The sequence below is a fragment of the Vicugna pacos genome, chromosome 24 (genome assembly GCF_048564905.1).
Source record: "Vicugna pacos chromosome 24, VicPac4, whole genome shotgun sequence".
NCBI classification, from domain to species: Eukaryota; Metazoa; Chordata; class Mammalia; order Artiodactyla; family Camelidae; genus Vicugna; species Vicugna pacos.
The window spans coordinates 11,412,487-11,435,927 of NC_133010.1; the positions used below are offsets into that span (position 1 = coordinate 11,412,487).

Below are 23,441 nucleotides of genomic sequence, written 5' to 3' on the forward strand. Positions count from 1 at the left end.
GGACGACCAGTTTTCCCTCCTTTGTCTCTCCATCTGGTTCCCCCCTACTGCCTCGTCCTGCCTCTAGCTTCTCCAGGGTTGGCTCAAGGAGAGAGGAGGACGAGGGGAAGAGAAAAGTTCTTACTAGATCTGTATGATTGCCATCTGGCTTTGGTGTCCTCTGTGGTGTCCTTTGTGTGGCGTTCAAATGCTAGTTTTCTTCTCATAAATGTCTTCTGTGAGTTTGCCAAGATCCCCCCAGCCACAGTTTTCTGTCCTGGACGGTGCTTCCTCCAGGTGGCCACTTATGACTCCCTGCTGGCTCCTGAGTCCACCACAGGAAGAACCTCTGCTGGGCTGTCCCGCTCCTCTGGGACGGCCTCTGGGCAGAGTCCTGTTCAAGAGTGTGCACACAGCTCCCTCCCGAGGAGTACCTGGCCAACCCATGAGACCTGCGTTTCTTTTCCTCTGCAAGTTCAACTGGCTTCCCTTCTTCCTCCACCTTCAGGAGAGGCTTTAACCACAATATCTCCCCTCTAGATTCTTCTAAAACATCAGCCTATCACCTTCTAACAGATTCTCTGCCCCACTGCCTGCTACCTCTGCCTGGGAAACAGCTTCCTAATAAGGGTCCACTAGTCTTACTTGATCTTCTCCCAGCCTTTCTTCTATATCCTAGAAGGGGGTCTTGGTCTTGCTTTTGAAGATTCTAATCTCTTAGTAGGTACAGCACTGCTGACATGGCCCCTGTGGTTATCAACATCAAGAAATTTCTCACCAGCGTGAATGAAAAGTATCGACAGCTGTGTCAGTAAACAAAGGATGCTGTGGCCATCAAGTCATCAGCCGCTACCTCCACCCCCGACAGTGAGCAGAGGGAACTCGGAATGCAGACAAGCAGGCAGCCCGGCCTCTGCGGCCACCCCCAGCGGTGCCCCCTGAGGGGACTTGGGATGTGGCAGAACAGGACACCAGCCCTAGAGAGCTAGATGCATATCAAAGGAATGATTTCCATGAATCCAGACCTTTTCACCTTCTCAGACATAGAAAAGTGCTAAATCCTTTAACTTGAGATATCTAGTTTTCTTTAACAGTAATCTTTTGATGTTCCAACTACCTGGTCTTTGTTGCAAAAACTCACTTATCCTGGCTTCTACCTTGCTGCTTTGGAACAGCCTCGTAGAGGGATCAGAGATTCTATGTCCTGGGCTGAGTCCCAACAAAATCTGCCGAATAAAACATAACTTTCAACTTTTAGGTCGAGTATTTTATTTCAGTCCATCCTGTTACACACTCATTTAAGAATCTTTTGCACGACGTATTTTTCAAGTTGAAGGTTCAGGGCTTGGAACCAACCCCACATTCAAGGGTCCTGTTGAACTAGCTCAGGTCAAATGGCCCCTTTCGTGTGTGCTCAGCCTTCTTTTCCGGGCCTGAGCAGGGACCTGGCTTTTCTCTCCCTTTCACTGTTCCGCTCCCAGTTCCCTGCCTGCCTGACACACGAGGAGAAGGGGAGAGGATGCTGAATGCTGGCAGTGTCCGGTTCCTTTGCTGGGTCAGTTTCCCCTCCTGACAACCCAAGTACGTTGCTCCTGTAGCAGCATCTGATGAGTCTTGGCGCCTTAGCTTCTCATGACTGCTTCTATCCTGAACCTTGGGGTGTTCACACCACGAACCTGGTTGGGTTACCAGCTGCGCAGCCTGATTATATGGTAACCTTGCTATCTGCCTCTGGTGCTCAGCTTTGAACCTCGATGCTGCCTCACAGGACTCACACTAGTGCTAGCACTCACGCTAGGAACTGGAATACAGCAGTTACTTTCTACTAAGCATGTGCCGAGAACTACTTTAGGCCCTTTAATGTGCATTGGCCCATTTGTTTCTCCCAATAACTTTGAAAGATTACTGAGATTCAGAGAGGGTAAGGAACCCGCCCAAGCTCACGTAGCACAGCTAGTTCATTAACAGAGTTGAGAATAACACTCAAGTTTGCCTGTTTTCAGAGGGCATATTCTTTTCTTTGCATGACATTTGGGACCTTTTGCTCAGCAAGGGCTTGGAGAGGATGCTGAGTTCTGGTATTTTTGTGGACTGGACAATTTTCTTGGGGCAGGTTTCTGATTTGTTCCCTCCTTCCCTCTGGGGCACCAACGGTCGCATTGGAACCACTTCCCTGCTCAGTAGGCACAAGTCAGCTCCTATCAACGCCTCTGCATAAGTACAAATCCAACTTGTCCACCCCTCACTAAGTAAGCCAGGTATGCTCCAAGGAGAAAACGGTACTGATGTATTTGGAATTAACCAAACTGACTGATATTGCATCTAAAATTATTCAAAATACATCAACACAGTTGATATAAAAGAGAGATGGCTGCTTAAAAATATTGGAGAGCCTGGGGCTGGAGTTTTGCTCAAACTGGCAGTGGTGAGTTGGGAAGGACAAGACGCAGAATGCAGATTTCCTATGAAAAACAGAGGGGCAAAGTGACTGCTGGAAATCCTTGGGAGCAGCGGGTTGCCATGGTAACACAGGAACACCAATCTGAATTAGAAGGAAGTTACCATAGGCTGGACTTCACCAGAGGGAGAGGAGATCTTGTGGGGGAGGGAGAGAATGGAGAAGGAAAGCGGTGGGCTCAGAGGGGAGGAGAGGGAGGGAGGTGGTCCTAGAGGGAGGAAGAAAGAAGGGGAGGGGCTGGGGACCACCTCTCTCCAGGTTTTTCTCTTCTTCTTTTTAAAAAACTTCTGTAACTAAAAGTAGAAAAGACTGGTACTGGCTTGGCAGGTGAGGTCGTTCCCCAGGTCTTGGATGCAGGAACTCCCTCACTCAGCCGGCAGTGACTACTGCCAGGCACTGGGACAGGAGCGCCAGTGAGCCTCCCAGATTCTCCCCGAGTCACTTGCAGCCTGGAGCTGGGCTGCTGTCAGCTGAGTGTTGGCTGACAGTTCTGGAAGGCTCTCATTCAGAAGCTGCCTGAAGGGAACAGGTCAGGCTCTCTTATTTGCTTTGAGCTTTAGGAAAGATAAACCAAACAAGAGGTGAAGCGTTGTGTCAGAAGGACTTCCAATCCTCTAAGAGTGAAAACAGCAGGAGGCCAGTTACCACCCAAGTAAGTGCTGGGCCGCGAGGACACTGAAGCTCTGGAACAGGGGGGAAGAAGGGAGACCAGTCTCCCCAGGGCTATAAACAGGCCGGCTCTAAAGTGGTGTGAGCTTTATGAAAGATGAGAACAAAAACACCGAGGTCAAGCTCCAGGTCTGTTCCTCCTTAGCTATGTGACCTTGGGCAAGTTACTTAACTTCTTAGTGCTTCCAATTTCTCATCTGTGAAAGAGAAATATCAGTGGTTCCTATCTAATGAGGTCACTGAGAAACAATAGGGTTTAAAACTGTGAGCACTTAACAAATAAGCACTCAGTGCCCGATAATCTGCGGTGGGGTATATCATCACGATAGTCCACCTGGGAGCCACGATCAGGCCCTTGGCCATCAGGCAGGATGTCACTGAGCCTTCGGAGAATCCAGGCAGTCTTTTGTCCTTGACCGCAGTCTGAGGTGTTGACGGGGAGCACATGGCACCCAGGACCCAGCTACACAGAGTTGCATTACATCTGAAGGAGTTAGATGATCATACCATTAAGGACAATTCATTTTTACTTGTTTTCTTAAGACAAGTTCAATTTGGTTCAGAAAATATAAACTTAAAGACTTGGAAAATTGTCTATAAACTCCCACGAGTGGGAGAGGTAAACCAATAACAGTCAATTTGTCTGGGAAAACGAGCGCTAGGACAGGAGCCTCTAACTAACCTCTTGTCTGGCTGAACTCGAGCCAGGAGGCAGTCAGATGTGTCCTGATGCTCCTCTCCCCTCCAGACCTAGAGCCTCTTGAAGACCAGGATCAGACTGCTCCTCTCTTTACTCCTGGTCCCCAGCGCACCACCAGGCACATGGTGGGTGTTCAGTCAACATTCAATAAATGGATGAAGGAATGATAAAATGTGAGATCTCACCCGCCCCCCACCCCAGGCTGCATCTCTCTTCCCAAGAGTAACCCTTTCCTGACACTCCATCAGTTGAATCCAGCGTATGTTGGCCAAGTTTGTGCACAGCTTTACAGTCCTGTGAGAGAAGGGAATTTCATGATAGAAACTCCACGGAGTTAAGGTAGGTTACCATGAACTCTGATATCATCTAGTTGGCTTAGTCCATGTTTCAAGCATGAAACAGCTTTCCCAGTTACTCTCAGATCTCCATCCTTTCTGAAGGCTAGGCCTGGCCTCCTTCAAACTCCAGCTCTCATCATTCTTTACTGGCATTTTTATCGTCAAAAACAAACTTTTATTGAGGACCAGCTATCATCTGCAAGACTGGATTCTGAGGATTCAGGTAAGTTGGGTCATACCTCAACATCTGATGGAGATTAGAATCTTGTATTCATTAGCTTTTGCTGCATAACAAACCATCCCAAAATATACTGGCATATAAAAACAAACATCTTTTGTTTGTTGACAATTCCTTGGGTTGGCTGGGATGGCTTTTCTGTCCGGGACAGCTTAACTGGTGCTGGATGAGTCAGGATGGCTTCTCTCAAACACTTGGCAGCTGGCAAGCTGGTTGGTTTAGGACAGCTTGTCTTTGGTTGGTCAGCTGGGATGATCCATCTCTGCTCCTTGTGTTTTTCCATCCTTCTCTGGCTAACCCAGGCTCCTTATAGGGTCTCAGGATTTTCTAACATTCCACTGGCCAGAACAAGTCAGATTTAGAATCAAATTCAGATTCGAAAGAGTCAAGATATGGACTCTGCCTCTTGAAGGCAGAAGTGGCCAAGGCAAGTCACGCTGCAAAGGGACACACATCTAGGCAGGGGACAAATTATTGTGGTTGTTTTGCAAACAATCCACCACTTGTCCTATTGGGATAATAAGGGTGATACATAAAAACATAAATAAGAATGTGAAATAGCACAGGATACTTGCCAGGGAAGCTACAAAGAGGAAGTCAGACCTGAGTTGAGAAGGAGAGATGGGACTGAGACTGGATCGAGGCAGGGGAATAGTCCAGCTGAGGGAGTGGCATGGGTGTGGAAATGCATCTGACGTGTTCAGGAGGCAATGAAAGTGCGGCTGTGGCCACGGCAGAGAGCTCACTTAGGGGAAAAGGAGGGCTAAGGACACCAATGGAGTCGAGGCAGGGTCTCAAAACCGGCCAGAGCCTTGATGCAAGGCATTTGGGCTTAACTCTCTAGGCAGTAGGGAGCGGGGCAGCGTTTTGATCCGCGGCCAAATGGCAGTTTACTCCGGAAATGGTGTGCAGACTGGAGAGGGAGTCCTCTGATTCTGCCGTAAGATATGGATACACATCGGGCCACGTGATCCAGCACGAGAGGGACTTCTCAGTGGTGAGCGGAGGGTGGCTCTTTGTCACTGGGTTCGCTCTGCTGTTGTTATTGTTGTTGACTCTGTGTGTTCCGTGGTGACCCCATCATCGAAATGAAAACAATACTATACTTACGATCTAGCCAGACCGCGAGGCCGGACGCCGGCGCCATGGAGGAGTACGCTCGGGAGCCTTGCCCATGGCAAATTGTGGATGATTGCGGTGGAGCCTTCACTATGGGTGTTATCGGCGGTGGAGTCTTCCAGGCCATTAAGGGCTTCCGCAATGCCCCTGTCGGAATTCGGCACCGACTGAGAGGTAGTGTCAATGCTGTGAGGATCCGAGCCCCTCAAATTGGAGGTAGCTTCGCGGTATGGGGGGGCCTGTTCTCCACCATCGACTGTGGTCTGGTGCGACTGCAGGGCAAGGAAGATCCTTGGAACTCCATCACTAGTGGAGCATTGACCGGAGCTGTGCTGGCTGCCCGCAGTGGCCCACTGGCCATGGTGGGCTCGGCCATGATGGGGGGCATCCTGTTGGCCCTCATCGAGGGTGTTGGCATCCTCCTCACTCGCTACACCGCCCAGCAGTTCCGCAATGCACCCCCATTCCTGGAGAACCCCAGCCAGCTGCCCCCTAAGGAGGGTACCCCGGCCCCAGGCTACCCCAGCTATCAGCAGTACCACTGAGGAAGTGACCGCCTATCACCGCCACCGTGGGAGCTCCTCCTCGGTTCCCTCCCCGATGATCTACCTCAATGGGGGGGCTGGCTCCTGGTTGGCCCTGGGACCCTCCAAAGAGGGCCTCTACTCTGTTCCCTTATCCCAGTTTGGAGGTGAGGCACCCCAACTGCCCTGATGGATGGGTCTCTTCTCTCTCAGGGCACCCCAGCCCCCACTCACATGTAACAAGCTCTCACCCTAGTCCCTTTGGCACCCTGATGAGTATTTAAAGCCAGTTTTGAAATGCCAAAAAAAAAAAAAAATTTCTAGGGTTGGTTTAAGGATTGAATTTGTGAATTACGTGACTTGCTTGGTTTTTGGTAATACAGAATAGGAGAGATTTTTAAAAGGGAGTTGCAAAGGGAACTTGAAAAGTTTGTGATACACAAGGGGCTACTCCCCTCAGAAGATCCCAGAGCCCCCGCATCTGCACAAGTGAGACTCAGCCCCCTCGCCCCCCCCCCATATGCTTTCAGCTCTCTTCTGGGTGGAGGGACAGGCCAGGGGTGCAGATCGGGGGGAGAACTAGGGGAGTGGAAATGACCTAAACAACCTCACAGAACACCAACATCAGAAAAGGCCACCCGGAGACCATGACAAAGTGAGACAAAACAGGGACACTTCATAAATTTGTCCAAGAACAGGGAAAAACAAAGTCACTGTGCCACCCCCAGAATTCCAAACACTCCCTCTCTTGGCTAATATGAGTGACTGCTGCTTCTTTACCAATTCCAGATTTATCCCTGCTCTAGACAGCCCTCCCCAGAGGTAAGACACTTGTTGAGATAATCATAGAATCATCTCACTTTCTGTCCTTACTTTTTTTGTGTGCAAGCCAGGATAAACCCCTGCTTTCTTGGATTCTCCTCCATCACCCCAAAGCCCAAAATCTATAATAGGTTCTTTCTTCCTTTTTTTAATTGAAATATAGTTGATTTACAGTGTTGTAGTTTCAGGTACACAGAAAAGTGATTCGGTTATATATACTTATTTATTTATATATATATGTAAAAATTCTTCAGATTCTTTTCCATTATGGATTATTACAAGATATTGAATATAGTTCCCTATAATAGGTTCTTCCCAACATCCTCTTACAGAGACACTCCCCGGTTCCCCATGGTGTACATTCTCCCTCAAAGTAATGCAGGCCAACCACACGTGTGTTCCTGGTGGCCTCTGGCTGAAGGGCACTGACATCCTTTTCCTCATTATCAGTATTTTCAACCTCAACTGCACTTTTTTGGATAGACTGGGTGCATTAGTTACAGTTCTCCAGAGAAACAGCACCAGTAGGATGTGTGTGTGTGTATACACACACACACACACACACACACACACACACACACACACATATATAAATGTAAAAACAAAAGTTTATCTTAGATAGGTAGATAGATGATAGATAGATACGTAGTAGAAATTTTCTATAAGGAATTCGCTCATGTAATTCCAGACACTAAGTCCCACGGTCTACACTCAGCAAACTGGAGACCAAGAGGAGCTGATGGTATAAGTTCCAATCCAAAAGCCAGCAGGCTCAAGACTCAAGAAGAGCCTGTGTTTCAGTTTGAGCCCAAAGGCTCAAGGCAATCAGGCAGGATGCGTTTTTCCCCTTAGTCACCAGAGGTTCAGCCTTTTTATTCTACTCAGGTCTTCAACTGATTGGATGCCCACCCTGCCTCAGAGGAGAGCCCCCTGCTTCATTCAGTCTGCTGATTCACATGTGAATCTCATCCAAAAGCACCCCCACAGACACACTCAGAACAATGTTTGACCAAATATCTGGGCATCCCATGGCCCAGTCAAGTCGACACATAAAATTAACCATCACGCTGGGTTTTTAATGTTGGCTAAAGACCTAAAGAAAGGCCTGGATGCAGCTGGCATGCTGAAGGTATAGACCACTGAACAAGTAGATGTTAAAAATAGGAATCTGTGACCACTGCAGCCACATGTCTGTTGCCTTTGCCCCAGGGCACTGTGTTCCTAGTTTTGAAAGTCTGTCAGAGAGGAAGTTTTGTACAAGGTGCGGCAAGAGGTGGAAAGTTGGGCTGGTTTCGAGCACTGCCTGCTTAGCTAGATAGACATCAGGCCTTGAAGGCAGAGGGAGTCTCCGAGGCCAGGAACCTCTGGGTGCCTTTCTTAGGGGCCCTCTGCATGGTTCACACAATGGAAGGAGACTAAAGAAAGTCACCTGGGAAATCCCCCAGGTGTCCCCACGTTCAGGGCACTTCATGAACGTGTGGCTCCTATGCTCAGCTCCTCTGGGTTAGAACCTGGCAACTGAGGGCTGCTATTTTCTTTTCTTGCAGTTAAATTATCTTAATAAATTTAAAAGTAGAACTGTCAACCCCTCCTCCCCCCAAACCTCGATACCTCGTTTGCGGGTCCCATCCTTGCTAGAGGCGGGGGAGGAAGATGGAGAGATGTGCTAAGGGTTGGGTGGAGCCAGGAAGTGGTCGGTGGACACGGACAGTGGAGGAGGCTTGGCTCCGGGAAGTTCTACAGGAGAAATGTGTGGGTTGCTCCGACTTGCCAGGAATTCCATCACAATTTTCCACATACCCTCGTCCCCGCCTTGTTATACCTGCTTTATGCCCAGCACAAGGCAGGAAACAAGCACATTCAAGCATTTGTGGAGAATTTTAAAGCACCTGGATTTAAGCTGGTCAACCTACAATTACCCAGTCAATTTTGGTGTACTTTTTTTCCCATTTGGCTGCATTACCACATTGTAACAGTATTGTTTTCTACTAATTTGGCTGCACATGAATCATACGTTTGTTTTAGCACAGTTTTTATGTGAAACTGAATTCTGAGACCCAACTAACCAACCTGCATGTCTCCTTTTGGAACACAATTTGTTTGTAAGCATGTTTAAAATTAGTAGACCACTGTATTGCAAAATTCCAAAGAGAGTTTCAAAGCAAGAATGCCCTAAATATATCCTTCGGAGAACTATAGAGGTAACGGGTCTCCATAGGGGCCTCAGGAATTGGCAATGATGGCGACGGGAAATTCTGGGAAACTGTGCAGTTTTCAGAGTTTCTTTTTCATATAAGACCAAGGAATCGTATTTGATTCCATGCCACCTGGTGAGGTCGCTGGAACCAGCTTTTGATGTCTATTTTGACAGTCTGGAAAACCGAGGCCCTGGATAGAGATTCCTTGGCTGGTCTACAGGCCGAGGGTGCGTGTGAGTTGAAGGAGCCATCGGATCCCTGTCCCTTAAAGATTTGCAGAAGCCAAGGACGTCTCCTTGCTCCAGCAGCCCTCTTTATCACTCTGGTCTCTGGTTTGTTTTTTGTTTGTTTGTTTGTTTGTTTGTTTTGACTGGTGTGTCTGGACTGAGGTTTTTTGAGAGTGATCTCTACACATTTTTTCCTTCCTATATTTTCCTTCTCCCTGCTTCTCTCCTGAGCTGGAGTTGGCGCTCCCCTGTCCTCATTCCCCTGGGGAAGGATGCAGCAGGCAGGTGAGCAGAGTAACCTCTAAATCAGACTGAGTCTGTCTTCCGAAAGCCTGTGCTCGCTGGTCAGACCCAGATGGTCTAGAGTAAACACAGAATGAGAAGGATTTTCCCCAGAGTCGACAGGGCCTCCTGGGGCTGGAGGAAGCTGATCTATTTAGTAGCTGACCTTGCTAGGACACAGACAGGAAACGGCTTTACTTTACCAGCTTAAAGAAACACATGTGAACACGTTTAGTTGAATTTCCATTCCTGACTCCTTGACATCCCAGGCTTACTTTCACTTGGAGGGTGGTAAACGTCCAGGGCCGCTTAAGTTAAAATGTCAGCACCCCATCCCGATCTAATCCTAAATCTCTCCCCTCCTTGCTGCTCAGGGCCGCAAGAGGGAAAGGGGAGTGTACGGTCTCTAGTCTCTCCCTTCTCCACCTCTCAGTCTGCTCCAGAGCAAGGAAAGGCCACCTCCCTCTCTGGTCACTGACAACTCCTCTCTTTCAATGAACTCTCCCATTTGAATGTTTGTCCTTCCCTTCCACCTGGACGTGGGGCTGAAGGGCCGGGCCAGTTTACCCCTCTAGGCGGTTCTGCGGGATGCCCTTGAGGATGTGAGTGTGTAGAAGGGAAGGCAGCTGAGCCTGAGTGCTCTGCTTTCCAGAGAGCACTGCTGGGATCCTGGGGTTGGGGGATTCTGGCTGAGGCCAGTGGCTTGCTCCAGAGGCCTGATGGTGGCGCTCCTGTGCATGGGGCCATGAACCCAGGGCAAGACGGAGTCAGAATGAAGGGGGCCTCCAAAGATTGCCACCCGACGGAGCTGCTGGAACCTTCAACTTCCTCCTTCATCCGGTTACTGTCTGAACTGCCTGACTCATAGTGAGTAACGCACACACAGTAACACCTGCCGTGATGCTGTCAGGGGAAGGGGGCTCCCCCAAATTCAGTGTTGTGAGACACAGGGTCAAGTTATGAGGAAATAACCTGTGAAGCCAACTGACCCCTGCTCAACCTGGCTCAGACTTCTGCAGGTACAGTCCTGGTTGGAGGAGGGCCTGGCAGGGGTGGCGGGGCTGGGGGTGGTGAGCAGGGTGGCCTGGGAGGGGCAGAGAGCTCAGTTCCACACAGCGGTTTCTGTGGGATCACCATAATGGGCTGTGACAGTGGGAGGCCCGGAGCCACACCAATACCTCTGTGTATGAGACACAAGATCTCCCTTCCTGCTCGCTCCCGGAACTGTGAAGCCACCCTGTGAAAGGAGAAAGAGGTCTTTCCAGAGACCTTTCTCCCTCCATGAGACCCAACAGATGGGGCGCCTGGTCTGTGAGAGGTGTGTCATGACGTGGGCAGGAAGCGAGTCACCCCGGTACTACGGGGCGGTCCTAGGTTCATAACTTGGTCAGCTCGGTCGGGTGAGGTAACCTGAGGGAAGGCCCATGCAAGTTATTAGTGGTGTCTCCTTCCAAGTGAGGGGCTGTCTGCTTGCCTTGGTGGCCTGCAGGGACGTCACGGAATTGGGGACCCCAAAGCACAGCAGTTTGGGGACAGGTGAAGGAGAGAGACCCAGCAGCCCCATCACAGGACTGAGCTGCGGACGGATGGGGCTCTGCACGCTGGGCACAGGGCCTGGCATGCAGGATGTCCTCAGGACACAGAGCAGCCGGGACTTTGCAGGCGCGGTTCTCAGGCTAAATCCTAGCTCCCCCTAAACTTCACCAACCAGCTGAGCAAAGTGCAATGGAGTTGTTTATACGGGTGGCATAAAATCACAACGTGACTTCCCCTTACATGGAGAAGCTGGGAAAGAGTTTAAGAGTGCCATGATTCCAAATTCCACGTGTGATCGAAAGCACGTTTCAAAACAACTTCTATAGCATGTACTCCTGGCCTAGTAATTGTGCAATCTAAGTCATTAATCAGTCCCAGCACAGGATCTGCAGCAATAGAACACTGCGTTACGGTCATTACAGGATGGCTGGTTAAAGAGATGATACGTTGAGATGCAACTGTCTTCAGTGAAATCAAAGGGTTTCTCATCCAGGCTCCCATCTGGGTCGGGCACTCTCCTTTGTCAGGAGGTTACGTCTAGGCGTCTACCCGAACGTGGTGTGACACTGTCAACCTGCCATTTCCTCTGAATGAGGACTTCAAACACTTCTCACAGTCTATCGGCAGGAAACCAATGGCACCCTTGAGGGGGGGAAATTCCTGGAGGGTTCACTGAAGGAAGAGTTTAGAGGGGTGTGGCTGGGTGTCAGGAAACCAGAAGGTGGGGTGCAGCTCAGGGGCTGTTATGGAAGGAGAAAGCCTCACGGAGAAGGCTTCCTGGAGAGGACCTGGGTCCTCCGGTTGGGAGCAGGGACTCCGCCCAGAGGGAGCAAGGGGGACCAACATCCTGACAGCACTCTCCCCGCCCTCTCCTGCTGGGGCTCCCCGTGGGCCAGGGAGCCCTGGGTCTGCCCTGGATCCCTGTCAGCCCCCGGGGCAGGGAGCAGGAGGAAGAAGAGCAGAAGACAGACCTGGAAGATCGTCTGTCAGAGGAAGGTGTGTTTTCCAATTTTAGATGCACTTATTCGGGATGTGAAATATAGAGGGGGTAACACCTAAAGAAAAACTGAAAAGCAGCCTGAGTGGATGGTAAGCTGAACAGTTGCAAAGATGCAGCACTGGACTTTCAACGCTGAAGTGTTATTTTCTCTCAAGATGAATTTCTATCTAACGGGAACAAAAATACAATCACGTAAGATTCACATGAACAAAGCGTCAGTTAACCAGCACTGTGATCTGGGCACCCACTGAAGCTGGGGCTGTGTGAGAGCTGAGTGGCTCTGACTCTCAGGATCAGGGGGTTCAAGGCACTTGCTGTGTACTAGTCTCAGGTTAACAGTTGGTCTCCAGGGATTAGATAAGAAGGGGTAACTACGCAGGCACCTGGTTGTACAAGATTTCTCCAGCGGTTGTGCTGGATTTCTCTGGGGCAAGAGGTAAAAATGTGGTGCCTACCCCAGTGCCCTCACCGGGGCTGGGCTCCGAGGCTAAAAATGTTTCTGAGAGTCACTGTCCTTTTCGACTCCTGATTGCCAGGACCTGGTGTGACCTAACGCAGAGCCAGCCCAAGTTCCAAAAACAGTAAAAGAATTAGGAAGGCAACAAAGAAAGGCAGGAAAAGGGAAGAGAAAACAACAGCCGAGAGACGCAGGCCAAGACAGAGCCACGAGCAGACAGAAAGAGACACTGGAGATTATACACACGGAGAAACAAGGATCAGAAGAATGGGGAACTGGAAAACAGCTAGATGATATTTAAAGACTTCCTGGGTTTTGGTGGCAAACGTGCTTATTTTAACAATTGCTAACAGCTTGGGTTGGGTCCATGAGAATCAATGCTCAGTGCCTTTGGAAATACTGACAAACTCTCCAATGATGGAAATGACTGTCAACCTCACTATTTATTTTTGAAATGAAGGCATATTTTATTAATGAGTTTTATTAATGAGTTCTAAAGATTTTTACAAATAGAATGTGATGAGACAAATAAAAATGTGGTTTTAGAAACGTACGTTTGAGCAATTGATTCTGCTTGGGGGTGGGAGTGGATAGTATTTACTCGAAGATGTATCTGAAATAGACCCTGGTGGGTTGCCAGGCCAAGGGCACAGCATGAGGCCTGAGGCATGGAACAGCATGGGGCCAAGGAGTGAGCGGTGAGGCCACGCACAGAGGAAGCCGGACCATGCCAGGGCTGGTTAGACGGGCCTTGTCAAACGTGAGCATGAGAACTGCGCTCTCCACCTCATGGTAGAGTGTAATGAAATGGAGGGCAAGATGCTTCAGATATTAGGAGATTCTAACTTCTGTCATATATGCTTTTAGAGTTTTCATTTAAAAAAAAATCAGGTCATTTTGCCAATAGGAAAACCCAGTAATGTTTTAGGAGATACACAGACGTGACATAGATAACACGTGCAGTCATTTATGAGAGAAAGTTGTACATGAAAAGATGTTCCCCCTCATGTTTGTTTTCTAGAACCATCCCTGAATAAGCAGACATCGTGAAGGTAGACATTCTTCTGCCATATGCTGGGCATTAAATCAGTCAACCTTACATCAGGTGTGTGCGGCAATATCATACCAGCAATTTATAATCTAGTTAGAGAGAAACGTGTAGAAGAATCAACGAGAAAATAACACAAGGCAGAACTTAGCAAAGGGCTTAATTGTGCAGTTCGGCTGTCAGGGTGACAGGAGTTCAGATTCTTGACGGATTCTTAGGGAAGTCAAGACAGATGCCAGCTGGGCCTGGAAGGATGGAAAGAATGTGAACAGTGCAAGAAAGAGAATGTGCCCCTCGAGGGGTGGGGGCAGCACGGCCACAGGTGCAGAGGAAGGAGTGCAAACTGACAGCGCTAGGGTCCTGCGCGAGGCAGGTGGGGGGTCAGGGTCTGGAAGAGTTAGTACTAATTCTCAGAAGCCATTGTTTTCTGAGATGTTTGCGTCAAATGAAAAAGCAGCTCTTCGTGAATTCAGCCCCACAAGGTACTGCTAGAGCATCGTTCAGATGCCGGCCTCGTTCTCCCTGGGAGCCGGCAGGGATGACACACGATAATGGCCCGGTCTGCGGCTGGTGAGGATGCCGGTGTTCACAGCAGCAGTCGGGATTGCTCATTGTTGACATTTCCTGGTTTATGATTTTTTTTTAAATCGCAACCAAGGAGACTCAAAATAGCCCTTCACTGGTGAATTCAACGAAACATTTATGGAATAAATAACAGACAAAATGTTCCAGAAAACTGAGGAGGAGGGAATACCTCTAAATCCAATGTGAGAGGCTGGTATTACCCTAATACCAAAATGAGGTGAAGACGCCACAAGAAAAACTACAGGCTAATCATAACATAGATGCAAAAATTCTTAACAAAATTGTATCAAATCAAATCCCACATTATACTAAAAGGATAATACATTCTAACCAAGTAGGACTTAACCCAGGAATTCAGGATTGGTCTAACGTTCAAAAAGTACTTAGTCTAATTCTTCATATTAACAGATTAAAAAGAAAACTATATGATGACCTTAACAGATGTGGAACAAGCATCCGACAAAACCTTACTTCCTCTTCTGATTAAAAACTCTCAGCAAATAGAAGGCGACTTCCTCAACTGAGAAACGGCACCTATGAGAAGCCCACAGCTAACATCAGACTTCAGGATCAAAGACGAATGCTTCCCTCTGTGATCAGGAAAAAGACAGGACGTCTGCTCTCATCCCCTCTGTTCAACATTGCCCTGGCGATTCTGGCTGGTACGATAAGCAAAAAAGAAGGATCAGAGCTTTGAGTGGCTCGGGCCTGATGCTGGGAGAGGGGCCAGGTCCTCCAGGAATGCCTCTGATGTCCTCCAGCACACGACCAGACATCTGATAAGTTGCTGACTCAAACCAGCTTGATCACTATGTAGCTGTGAGACCCTCCCCTCCCCAACCCTTGGACACTATTTCATTTTATTTTCAATTCTCTTGAAATTTCTGTTTCCTAAGTGATGGAATTGGCATAATAGCAACCCACTGCCAATCTGTCGGGAAGACTAAATGCAATAAGTGTATGTGTACACTGCAAAGGCTCATTTCAGCATCTGGTTTTGCTACTCGTGCTGAGTGGCGAGCAGAGCGATGTGACCTGCTGAGCACGCAGGCAGGTAGGTGTGAGGTGCGGGACTGGAGGAGGTGTGGAGGAGGGGCTCAAGACAGGGCTAGAGGTGCGGGCCGGCACCTGCTGACCTGTAGCGGGACCAAGCCCAGAGCGGAGCAGGCTCTGCGGGCACCCAGCTGGGGCCCGCACCTCTTCTTCTCCTGGGCGGGGCAGAGGAGGGCTGCAATGGAGGGGCAGGGCGGCTGGTGGGAAGAAGGGATGGGGCCTCGGGAGCCCTGGAACAGATCTGTCAGCCAGTCTCCCCCTTACTGCTCAGCAATCTTCGCTGACCTTGAGGAGCTCTCCCCACCCCTAGGCTCCTCCTAGTTCAGAGGAAAGTGATCTGACGAAAACAACCCGCAGTGGGACACCAGGGGTGGTGACTCAACACTTGACCTCTTCTGGGAGTCTCTGCTTTTTGAAAGAGCCTCAGGACGAAGGCAGTGCCCAAAGTGACTCGCCCGGAGCGTGGTGAGGGCTGGAGCGCACGCCCATGAGATATTTCCGGTCATGTTCTTCGGGGACCGAGTGCCCTCCTCTCAGACTGAGTTGACTGACTGCTTGCCTGCAGAGGGGGCTGGAAGGAGGGCCCTCAGGAGAGGATGAGGCAACTTTGTCAGAGGAGGCACCATGAGGGGGGAGGTGATGCCAGGGAGAGGAAGGGCAGATGTGGTTGTTTCGTGGTCCGTAAGTGGCCCGGCGAGGAGGACTCAGCGATGTGAATAAAAGCCAGCAGGTCTGGCCAGCCACAGAGGAGTGGCCAGGAGGGCTGGGGGTTAAAGAGGGAGACACACTGCGCTCACGGAACGTGTGCATCAGGGCAGGCGGGAGGAAGCGGATTTCCATTCCTCTCAGAGTGAGTAGTACCTGCTCGGGTCTTTGTATGGAGACAGTCCTTTCATTGCAGAATCACGAACCATTGTGCCCCAGGTCTGGGAACACACACTCACCCTGCCCACAGTGGGAGCTGCGGGGCCTTGATCCATCCACCCCTCGGCCCGGCCAGTCCTGCATACCTTGCGTGGTTTGGAGAAGCTGGGTCACTTCTGAACATGAGCCGGTTGTGGGTGGCTCCAAGATGTGGCTCCTGGGAGCTTTAACAGGAGAAAACAATGAGGCACTAGAGTGTTTGGATCCTCTTTAGTTGTGATTTAAAAAACAACCCCCCCCCCAAAAAAACACCCAGGAAGGATGACAACCAAAATTGCTTCAGCTCTTTTCATCAGTACCCATGGCCCTAGTGGTCCAATGTCTGAACCCCTTCCTGAGCCTGGGGCCCCCTTCCCTCTACAGAAGCTGAAAATAACAGATTCTCATTCTCCGAGTCCCTCTTGAGACTTGGGTCCAAGCACAGCCACGGCCTCCCTCCACCCCCAGGCCCCGCCCAGACTCTGGGCGTAGAGGTGGTGGCGTGTGTGGCCAAGCAGTCTGGTGACTCGCCCGCAGTGGCCCAAGCACTGCCACGCCTGCGGCTCTTTTTGGCCTCAGATCTTTCCCTTCTTGCAAATGCTTCCTGCTCACTTCCCAGCAGCCCCTCCTAAGCCCTTCAGCCGTCAGCGTCCTTGCTGCAGTCCAAGCTCTGCTCCTGAGGCAGCACACCCATGGCCCGTATGGACACGTCTGCTGTTCAACGTCCACCCAGAGCTGGTCCTGGGCCCGGCACAGGGAGACACCGGATGAACCAAGCACTTCTCATGAGAATCACCAAATGATTCTCCTCAGAGTCTTAGAGATGAAAGTGGTCTTCGAGATCAGCTCTGCTTCAGGTATGAGGACTTCATGGTCCAGAAGGATTTTATGCTTCACTGGAGGTCTCCCTTTCGTGTGCTTTCTGCCACACTCCGCTGCTTCTCCTCTTACTAGGGGCATTTATTTGGCAAACACACTTATTCGTGATAAAGATTAATGAAACATTCCTTGACCATCTTATTTGCTGCTGGTGGGAAGGTGATTGGTACAATCTCTTACAGCTGTTGGCATAGCCTATCATCCAGCAATTCCATTCTTGGTATTGCCCACAGAAATGTGTACATGAGTGCACCAGAAGATACTTACAACGCACAGCTTCTTAATTCAACAGCATCCCCAAACCCTGGAAATCACCCAAATGTCCAGCAGAAGAACGGATACATTGTGGTGGGAATCTCAGAAGGGAAAACTATACAGTGATGAAAACAGAACACTGCTACATGACTCAGAGATGAATCTCATCAAAAAGAGAGACCCAAAAGAAATATGGTGTGCAGAACTTCATTTATAAAGACTTCCTTCAGAGGGCATAGGGGAGTAGAGGAGATTGGCAATGGGCATAAACCATGGGCTTTCAAGACACTGATGATGTTTTATTTCTTGACCTGGATTAGCAAGTATTTACTTTGTAAAGATTCATCTGACTGTACACTTGTGATTTGTCTACTTTTTATATGTGAGTTATACTTTAATACAAACTTTTATTTTTAAAACATCTCTAAGAACTCAGGTAAATAAGACTGGTAACTTACTTTGGAGATAAGGAAATTGAAGCCCAAAAGAGTTACAAGATCTTAAAAAAAAAATCTTGATCTTCCAAATTAAAGTCTCCCAAAGTCCATACACTGAAGCGCATGTCCCTGGTCTCTGAATGCTCACCCTCTCCACCCCAGGGCCTCACTCAGGCATCTGTGATGATTTTAGACACACTTCTAACACCTCTGGGGATCTGTCACTTCAGTCCATAAGCATATTAAGAAAAGAAAATCTGCGAAGTATATGAATGAGCTAGGAGAGATGTCTAAAGCCAACTCATTAATGGCAAAAATGAAAATCAGAAGGCAAGAACTCCAAGTGCACGCTGGTGCAGGGCCATTAGGTATAGAGGAAAACACCCTACACACCAGCTAGCACTCATGTAATGTTCCTTGTCTTAGAGCGGAGTACAGACGCTCAGATGTTCAATCCACACTGATGATTTCCAATCCTTCCAAAAGGTTCAGATCCTTAGTGCAAGTAAATGGGGAACCAAATAGATCATCTCAGAAATTGCTCCCCAACAGGGACAGAGAGTTGCTATAAGTGAACACAAGCTAAGGCAAGAGGCCAGAAGCCACTGGGCAGCCAAGTCCCGGGATGGGCTCAAGGAGCCACGGCAGGAGCTCGGGGAGGGGTGGGTAGGGCCCTCCAAGAGCTAGGAGAGAAGTGAGATGGAGGCCAGGGCAGCTGGACTCGGTCAGAACCCACTCAACACTCAAGTGCCCCAGGAAGAGTTAGCAGAAAAGATAATGAGATCAGTCATAGGGCATCATAAGTAGTTTGAGACTTTACAAAATGAATAGTTCTCTAAAAAATGGTCAGCGCAATCTCGCATTCCATTTCCTGCTTTTCCAAAGGCAGGGGTTGCCTCATCAGGAAGCCAGGCCCCCGTGGACAAGATGGGTCGGGGTTTCTGTGCCCCACGGGGCTCTGGGCCTCTCCAGTGCTCCACCGAGGAGGAAGCTGGCTGACACTACCCCTTTACCCAGAATGGGTTTCCTGCCCTTGGCTGGCCAGCCCCACTTCTGGCCCTGCCCTGTTCTCAGGGCTGCGCATGCTGTGGGAGCTGAACTGGTCGGTTCACCTGCCTTGGGGCAGGAGCAGCAATGTCTTGCGAGGACGTGAAATGACGGGCACCTGGGAGGAGGCCTCAGCTTCTCAGAGTCTTTTGAGGATTTCTTTGCAAGCTCAGGAAATGAGTATCTCTGAGCCTCCATCTCCTCACTGTTTTATCCCACAGCCAACTGTCTCCAAAGCTTTCAGAGTGACCTTCTTCTGTACTATCTAAAAGTGCAAGCACAGCTGACAGAAACACATCACGTGTGAATAAAACAAACAAAGGTCAACAACGTAGCAGCAGAATTAGGAACCATGAAACGGGAGGGGGTTGGAAATCAAAGAAGGTTGACAATTTAAGAAGGCAGGTGTTGTCACAGCCTGGGGATTAGCAAATTTGAGGTCTTCAGAGAGCAAAATAGGGAGGAATCTAAGACGACAGAATTATAGTAATTACATTATTCTTTCCCTATGATATGCACAAAGAGTAAGTGTTAAAAATAATCATTCATTTTAAGTAATGGGTGGGGCCTCTGTTAATAGTGGAGGGAGGACTAGTGCTCAGAGGCGGTTCCCCGGGGTAAAAAATGAGGAGCGTGATCCTGGCTCTCAGAATGAAAGGGAAGTACCCCACTATTTGGGAAGACCTTTGTCAGCATTTTGGCGTCATATCTGTAATGTTAAATTAGTGTTTATGTAACAGGCATGGGTTTAAGAAGTAATTCTAGTAAGCAAAAGGGACCTTAAAACTATTTTCTCTCATTCAGACTTTACAAAGCAAAAATCACTGTTGAGGTCAAAACTCAGAGAGGAAACTGCAGGAGCCTGGGACCCAGAGGGGCAACGCCCCTGGAGGGGTTGCCTTTGCAGGGAGTCGATGTAAAATGTGCAGCCCGGAGCTGAGCTGTGCGCAGCCTGCCCACGTGTATGCGGCAGCCATGGTGGGCCCACGGCACCGCCAGTCTCTTTGAGAGCTTCTTTTTAAGCCCTTTCTCATGATACTGTTTTCCAAACTTTCCTGTGACCTGTCCCAGTCCTCTGGCCCCACCCTCCACCCTGCACAAGAGGGCCATCTCCTGGTCGTGCCCTTCTGCACCCAGCAAGGAGTCTGGAGGCGGGGACACGTGCCCACCCAGGTCCTCACCTTCCTGCCTTTCCCCCTCTTAAACATGTCCTGGGTACTGGGGACCCCAGAATCTCCTGCCCAGATGGCCCCACGCATGCCTCCAGGGCCTCTGTGGGCCTCATCCCTGAGGTTCACATGTACAGCCGCAGGCCCAGGTGTGGCCAGGTGAAGGTTGCTGGGGAGGGCTGGGGAGAAGACAGGCAAGTTGGATGCGTGGGTTGGGGTTTCACCCACGTGCACACTGTCACCTCATGACGCCCAGTGGAGTAAGGAGTGAAAGGGAGGGGCTAGGCGCTGGCACAGCTGTCCCCGGGCCAGGCTGTCCTCAGGCTACCACCCCTGCAGCAGAACTCCATGGAATCTGAGAACCCTAAATCCGGCTTTGGCCTTCTCAGTTATGAAGGTATGTTTGCCGAGGCAGAAGATAGGACATACTCTATTCTACGGTTTATTAGCTTGATTTGTACATTTAAATATCCAGACACGTGGTTAAGTAGGCTTCCATTTATATTCTTGCCCCGGACCCTGCAAATGTTAGGGTCAAGCCTATTTTCAGTCACTCTCTCTTTTCTGCCGTTAAATATTTCCATGCATCTGTCAGGTGAAAAATAAGCAACTGTGGTAACAGAGACCCCTTCCCACCCTCCACTGACCTGTGTTCTCTCCTTCTAGACGATTAACAGTTTCAGTAACGAGGCAGTCAGCAGAGCACCAATGAGGGCCTGCAAGGCTCTGAAAATCGTGACAAAATAAAACCTGTCTCTGCCCAAGTGAGCCTACAATTCACACACTGTAGTTTGTCCTGTGATGGAGGAAACAGGCCACCAAGCACACCTCCTTGAGGGACGTCTCAGTTGGTTTTAAGGGAGGAATGGAGATCAGAGAAGGTTCCTGAGAGGTGATATCCAAAGAACAAGTCCAGACAGGACCGTGACCATCTCTGGGCTCCCTCCATCAGCTTCTGGTTACAGTGGGGCTATTCCGGGTCGCGCAGCCCCACAGTTCGGGACACGCACTGCAGGCTCTACTCCTCTCTCGGGGGCTGGGAGCTGGGGATCCTGAGGGTCTTGACTACAGCTTCAATGTCTCTCCGCATCACCAAGGAGTCCCATGCCAACTGGAGCAGCCACTGTTTATACAGTGAGCAACAACCATCACACTTCACACAAGTTTCCAAGAGAAGAGGGGCGGCGTGTCTTCCAGCTGATGGCATGATCCCAATATGCACTGTGTTTCCTGAGATTTTTGACACGATAGATACTTTACAGTTCAGACGATGTGGGGTCATTTGACAAGCACGTTACAGCTGACTCTTGAACAACACGGGGGTTGTGGGGCCCACCCTGTGCAACTGAAAATCTTCATATAACTTTATAGTCAGCCCTCTGGATATACGGTTCCGCATTCGTAGATTCAACCACTGGGGGACTATACAGTACCATACAGATGTATTTATCAAAAAAAGATCCTTGAATAAGTGGACCTACACCATGCAAATTTGTGTTGTTCAAGGTCAACTGTATTTATTCTTAATCATTATGTCTTAACTGGGATCAAGACTCTAGCTAAAGCTGCTTAATTGGCAGCCACAGTGAGGGCGTCAGCATTCGCTTTCACCACGGGAAGTGTGGCACTTGGTGAGGGACACAGGAGCAGGAGGTACCAGCGAGGAGGCTGGGGAGGAAGTACAGAGAGAGGCCCCGTACTGCCACAGACACGCCCTGCAAGTTCTTAGGAACAACTGGGGAAGGGACTTAGGGAAGGCTTAGGCCCTGCCTCCACGCGGAAGCTAGCAGAACACAGGTCATCAGCACTCACTTATCTCTAGCAGTAGGCATGGGAGCACGTGAGCTACCCCTGCAACCGAGTGCGTGGGGCCCCCGCATGGGCTCAAGCTGTGTGGTGATGGCTGCCAAGGTGGCCATGGAACAGGTTTCTCCCCAGCCCAGAACTTCTGCTCCCTTGAGTGGACATCCTCCCGCATGCCTCTCACTTTCCTTGTTGCTAATCATCTGTTGGTGTTCTGCCACTCAACCCTTGATGACCCTGGCAACTGCCCACAGAGAGTCTCTGTCCAGAGGAGAAGAAATCTAATGTTCCTCTTTCCCTGCTAGACTGGGGGCTTCCTGAGAGCAGGGACTATTCTGTTTTGTTTGCTCTTGTCTCCATCCTCAGGGCTTGGCATATTACAACCTCTCACTAGCTACTGGATGACTAAGACTGATGAGAACACGGAACAAGGGGTTTTAACCAAACCAGACTGATGGGGAAGGCTAAATATAATAGCATGTCAGCCAAGACAGGAAGGGTGGGTGGAAAAAAAATGAGACCAGAGGGTGGTGTGGGGAGACAAGCAGCTCCCAGGCAGAAGCCTGTGCAGCATGAATGAAGGCCCTGAGGGAGGAGGGAACACAGATGGTTGGGGGAACTGACAAAAGTGAAAACTGGACTGGAGTGCAGACGGCTGGGTGACAGGCAAGGCTGGAGAGATGGACAGCTCCCTGAAGGCCTTTACATCCATCTTATGGACATCTGACTTCATTCTAGGGACCATGGGAAACCCATGAAGGGTTTCAAGTAGATGATCTAAATGTGCACATCCGTATTGTTGAAGAGGTCATGTGGAATTGCATGTGGGAACTGGGCTGGAGGGACCAAAGATGGAAGCAGGGAGATAAAAAAGCAATGGAGGGGTCCTAGAGAGGGATGGGGGTGGCTGGAGTGGGGTTACAGTGCACAGGTGGACAGAAGGGAGGAGTCCAGAATGACTCCCAGGTTTCCGGTTTGAATAACTGGTGGATAACGGTGGCATTTACTGAGATGGAAAGCCCTGAAGGAAGAGTGTTCTTTTAGAAGAGGAGGGAGGATGATGACCTTTGAGTCATTCTGCAGTCTATTTCCTTCATATACCCTGATTCATAAACACCACTTTCCTCTATCAGAACACAGCAGCTTCAACCAGTTACTGCAAGGGTTCATCCAGTTTTTAAAATTACTTCATTTAAAAAATACTTACAATGTACCAACATCTTACAAGGTACTTGTGACCTGGGAAAGAAGGTGAGCAAAACACATCTGGCCTTTCCCTTACAGAGCCTACTTTCTAGCAGAAGCCAAAAAAGAAATTACACAACTAATTACATCATGTAGATCCTGTAATCTGCGTCATAAAGGTTTGAAGAAGTATGGAGTAGTATGTGGCAAGTAACAAGGCGGAGGGGTGTTCCACTGAAGTTCATAAACGGGTTTTACCACATCTGTGAACTGCTGATATCTGTATGTAAGATTTTGTCTATGCCTGTACACTTGGAGGGGCTTACATGCACGAAGGGGTCTGTGACCCCTAAAAAGTTAAGAACCCCTCAAGTCCATCAGGGCACCACTGAAACACAAACTTCTGAACAACAAGGCTGCGACCAAGAGGAAAGCTCGAGGTCTGGTGGTCTGTCTAATCCACAGAGAACGACCTTACCTTTACACTTACAGACAGGAAAAGTGATCAGTCTTCTGACTAACGTGAGAAG

At 49.5% G+C, this 23,441-nt stretch overlaps 1 long non-coding RNA gene and 1 pseudogene across 2 annotated transcripts in view; one reads left to right on the forward strand and one right to left on the reverse strand.

Annotated features, from left to right (window-relative positions):
- Positions 1–23,136, reverse strand: part of LOC140688994 (uncharacterized) — a 47,456-nt gene extending 24,320 nt beyond the window's left edge. The window contains exons 1-2 of the long non-coding RNA XR_012063841.1: positions 22,934–23,136; positions 16,244–16,321 (exon numbers count right to left, since the gene is read on the reverse strand). This is a non-coding gene — a long non-coding RNA (uncharacterized lncRNA). The remainder of the gene's footprint in view (positions 1–16,243; positions 16,322–22,933) is intronic.
- On the forward strand, positions 5,499–6,364 carry LOC140688880 (mitochondrial import inner membrane translocase subunit Tim17-B pseudogene; annotated as a pseudogene). The gene has a single exon (XR_012063725.1). The product of XR_012063725.1 is annotated as a mitochondrial import inner membrane translocase subunit Tim17-B pseudogene (transcript).
- Positions 23,137–23,441: the final 305 nt, after the last annotated feature.